Source organism: Panthera uncia, chromosome B4, assembly GCF_023721935.1.
Source record: "Panthera uncia isolate 11264 chromosome B4, Puncia_PCG_1.0, whole genome shotgun sequence".
Taxonomy (NCBI): Eukaryota; Metazoa; Chordata; class Mammalia; order Carnivora; family Felidae; genus Panthera; species Panthera uncia.
Window position 1 is genome coordinate 34,252,099 of NC_064809.1, and position 4,919 is coordinate 34,257,017.

Here is a 4,919-nt window from a genome sequence, read left to right on the forward strand (position 1 = left end):
TCAGAGCCTGGAGCCTATTTCAGATTCTGTGTCTCCCTCTCTCTCTGACCCTCCCCCGTTCATGCTCTCTCTCTGTCTCAAAAATAAATAAACGTTAAAAAAAAATTAAAAAAAAAAAGAAATACAAAATCTGAAATCTCTAGTAAGTACATACAAAAAAATTAATTTGGTTTGATACAGAGTTATATTCCACTCTCCATGTTCTTTTTTTATGTTTATCTATTTATTTTAAGAGAGAGAAAGAGGAGCAGGAGAGGGGCAGAGTGACTGGGAGAGAGAGTGAATCCTAAGCAGGCGCTAAGTTGATGAGGGGCTCGATCTCATGAACTATGAGGTTATGATCTGCACCAAAATCAAGAGTTAGATGCTTAATCAACTGAGCCACCCAGGTATCCCTCTACTCTCCATGTTCTAACTCCCTTAGAGTACACTCCCACATATTCCTAGGTTTACAAGTCATAATTTAGAGTACAAGCCATTTCCTCTTGGGTCATACTGTGTGTCTGAGTCCCTGACACATGCTGAGATTTGACCCAAGTTGTGGGTCTAGAAGCAATAAGAGGTGATGATAGTGCATCTTGAGGAGAATAAGCATCCCTTTCAAGACATCTGCCTTAGATGACGTTATCATAGTTTTCCAGCAAAGGAAGGCTAGTCACTGTAGCACTTATCTGCTTCTGTTGCAAAGGGATGCTCAGAATGACTTAGAGATTTTAGAATCTCAACTTCATTTGAATCCTACCAGATTTCTCCATCCATGTTTCGAGGTCTCATTATTTCTGAATCAGTGTTCTAACTTTCACTTAAGAAGCTTGTGAAGGCTGTGAATCCAACTGCTATTGTAATTCAACCACTTTCGCAGTTAAATTAGTGCTTGATATTCAGCAATATTAGTTATAAGAAATAAAATATTATATTAGGACTGTGGTAGGAGCTTTCCGATTCTCAGGTTATGATCCTGAGCCCTTTTCTTCCCATAAGTAATGCAATGTACTTGGGAAAGTCAGTTCCACACCACAGTCCTTGTCATTACTACTGCCATAATAATAAATGCAGCAGCTACTTGGGCTCCCAAGGCATTAATTAATACATTATCATAGGTGGCAATTTTATTAACTGGGATGTCACTCTACGTCACGGATAACCGGCATCCAATTTCCACTAACAAAGAACTTAGTACTGCCCTCAGATGCTAATACATGACCAAACTCACTCTCAAATTCTATCGTTGAGAGTCTGTCTCTCCAGAACATTCTAGTATCAATTCTATATCAGGGTTCAATCAGGAGACAGACCCCACACCAGTAATTTGAGTAGAAGAAATTTAATATAAAGAATTGTTGCTTATAAAAAGGGTTAGCTATCAAACTAGAAGAAAAAAGTAGCTACTATCTCTAGGGCTGAGGGAGAGTAGTTTAGGAAGGAACTAAGAACTTAGAAAAGCTCTCCTCACCACTCACCTCAAGGCTGATCCAGACATTCTTGGAGAGGCATGGCTGCTACAGGATCACACAGCCTGCTAGTGCTAAGGGAACTTGCCAGAGGGCATGGGTCAGAGAAGGTCCATAAACATGGCCTGTTGGGTGGTGGAGAAACCTGCTGGAGGTCATCAGCAGGCTGGAGCTGGTATGTAAAGGCTACTGAGATGACCAGTACCAAGCCTCCCACATACTGCTCCATGGCTATATGCCTAAAAATAACACACTGAATTGTGAAAGGAAGTCCCTTTATTTTGCAATGGCTTTTCAGTGTCCTCTATTGACAAAGACTGTACTAAGCATTGAGCCAGCTGGCAAAGGAGAAATGTTTATGTGGTTGAACTCTAGTATCACAGAGCAGGGTAAAAAGCATAGGTTTAGTGCTTAGCAGCAATAAATTGATAACTGGCAAAGGGATGAATACATTTTATGTGTTTAATGGACAGCAAGAAGGTGATTATAGCTGGAAGTGAGTGAGTGGGATGGGACAATGGTGGGAAATGAGGTCTGAGAAGTAGAGGGGTAGGTGAAGCCAGATGCTTAAGGCTTTATAGATCATGGTAAAGACTTTGGATTTTAATCCAAATGTGATGAGAAAGCATTAGACAGTTGAGAGCAGGGATGTGATGTAATCTGATTTATTTAAAAAGGTCAGTCTGTGGACACTTGATTTTAGGAGCAAAAGTGGAGTTAAAGGAGGCTCTGTTTACCAAGTGCCAGCTAATCCATGCTCCATCTTCTTTAGGCTGCACTCTCTTCTGGGTTCTAATCAGAGCGACCAAAGGTCTTCATTGGATGGACAACTAAGGGGCCAGAACTTCTTTATTCTCAAAAGTCCTAGTTATAGACAACATGCAATGTAGCCACCCTAATACTAACATATCTCAAATTCTCTCCTTTCCTGAGCACAAGCCTGACATTTTAAGATTATTAGGTAGAATTTCTAGAGGTGACTGCCACTCATTGCTATGTTTGGAGAATGCCTGAAGTACAGGTAATTCATCAAGATCCTCTTCCTCAACACCTCAGAGTCTTCTCTTTCTTGTTCCTCCTATATCCTATCAGTCCCAACCCATTAGTCTGATCCCTGATGTAGACTGCCGACATTCCTCTAACTTAAGATGCTCTAGAGAGGACTAGGGGAGAGTCCCACTGACAGTAGCTTGACTTTGAGGACTACCACACCTTCAAAGGAGTTTTCAGAAGAAGTCTTTCCGGTAGTCTTAGTCTGGAAGACTAAGAAGAAGAAACATAAGAAGATGTTTAAGATGGCAGCCATGTGTAGAAGGTCAAGCCATCTTTCATTTCTCACTGGATCTTAGAACAGAGGCCAGATCACTTGCTTAATCTGACTTCATTGCTTCCCTAGACAAATCAAAATTCCTAGGTGGGTGAAATAGAAGTTTGCCTCATGATGCCTCTGGTTCTGTTACCTAAACCTTTACCTTCTTGCATATTTTGTTGTACTTTCCCTTCTGTCTTCACTCTCCCTCCTCAGTGCTGACAACGATTGCTCCCATTTCCCATCAAAATCTGCTCTCAAATCTTTTACTTATATCCTCTAAGGCCTTTGGTTTCCCCTGGAATGTAATGGAATGAAAGAAGCTTAAAAATTTTCCTCTCCCAGGGACCATGCATTTTAATAGAAATCAGTCTGATACCAGCAATTTGAAATGTTTGGTCTAAATAAGAACAACTTGGAGAGCTTGCTGAAATGCATATTGATGGGCTCCAACCTCAAAGTATCTGATTTAATAGCTTTGAGATAAGGACAAGTTTGTGGGTAAAACAAGAATATGTGTTCTTTCTAAACAATTTTTTAAAGTTTATTTATTTATTTTTGAGAGAGAGAGAGAGAGAGAGAGAATGAGAGAGAGACAGGGAGAGAGGAAGACAAAGAATCCCAAGCAGGCTCTGCACCAGCAATGCAGAGCCTGATGCGGGGCTCGAACACAGGAACCGTGAGATCGTGACCTGAGCCAAAATTAAGAGTCAGTTGCTTAACTGACTGAGTCACGCAGGCACCCTAAGAATCTGTGTTCTAATCAAGTATCCCAAATGATTCTGCCAGGTGGTTCAGAAACCACACTTTGATAATACCTAAGTTAAAAAGAGGAGACACAAATGATAGAATTGCATGTGTCAGTTGTGAGAAGAGAAGGCTTTACTGAGTATCAAGAATTATGTCACACAGATAATGGTATTCAAATATATAACTATATTTTCTGATTCCGAAATTGTGTCACATGGAATCTCAGTGGAGCATCATTGAAACACTTGGGCTTAAATTGTCAACCTTTGTGATGGGGGATTTTGATGTTCTTTGAACTTCTCAAGAGTGCCAAATTCTGCCCTGCCTCTCCTCTCTGTGGGATTCCCCAGGAAATTATATACATGGCATTGTAGTCAGTTGGAAAGTAAATGTTACTCTATCATTAGCCAGAATAATGTCTGATAATGTACAACATAACGCTCTGTGAAGGCTGGATTGGAGCCCGTCATTTTAGCTCTTGGTGAGTTCAGAGTCTTCTGCTCCCCCACTTTTCACAGACTAATTCTTGGGCTAATATATCCCTATATGCTGTGAAGAGCAAAAGATTGAAGGACTGGTGAGCCACTTACCTGGCAAGCCATATGGAAACAAAGGGAGAAAAAAATAAGGAAGAGATAGAGATTTGTAGAAAGAATGCTTAGTTCTGCTCATTACATGGAGGTTAGAAAATTAAAGGACAAGAGGGAGTGTCATGTATGTATACTGATTTTTTTTTTTTTTTACCATGCAGTAATTCAGTCCATTAGCAAGTGCAGTCCAGTTAATATCTAGTACTCTCACCTCTTTCTTGTGAGGACAAAGGAAGAAATGGGCAGAAGTAGACCTGATATAGGAAGAGTGTTTGAAGGCCAGGCCAGGCTGAAAGAGCTGACCCCAAATTATAAAGCAGAAGTGAGGCCCTGCACACATAAGGGATGCCTCAGTTTGGTGATGTGCTCCTACGGTTATGTTTAATTCCTGCCATGGGCTGTCCCTCCACTCCTTTTACTCCCATTCAGGAAAGCATACAAAATGCAAGGCAGAGTAATTTCATTATAGGGTGAATCCTGAATCTATTCTCATTGGTTAAAGGTATCATTTACAAACTTTGGTGCTTTAATAATGACTGGATCTGCTGATGGGTTGTGACCTTGTGGGCAGGTCCCTGTGGAGTGTCCTCCCAGCCTGCTCTGGTAGCTACCGTCCCCAGCTCTTTCACTCCTCTGTTCTCCTCATAGGGCCCTAGAATTCAGAGCTTAGGGTATGGGTGGTGGGTTAGGGAGGAGGGAGGCTCTGGAGAAGTAGGGAGGTTGGCTGATGTCCTTTAATTCCTAAAATGGACTTGAACATCCAATGGTGGGAGGGTTTCTGTTGTTATAATTGTATTCAACTAAGACACATGGATTTCT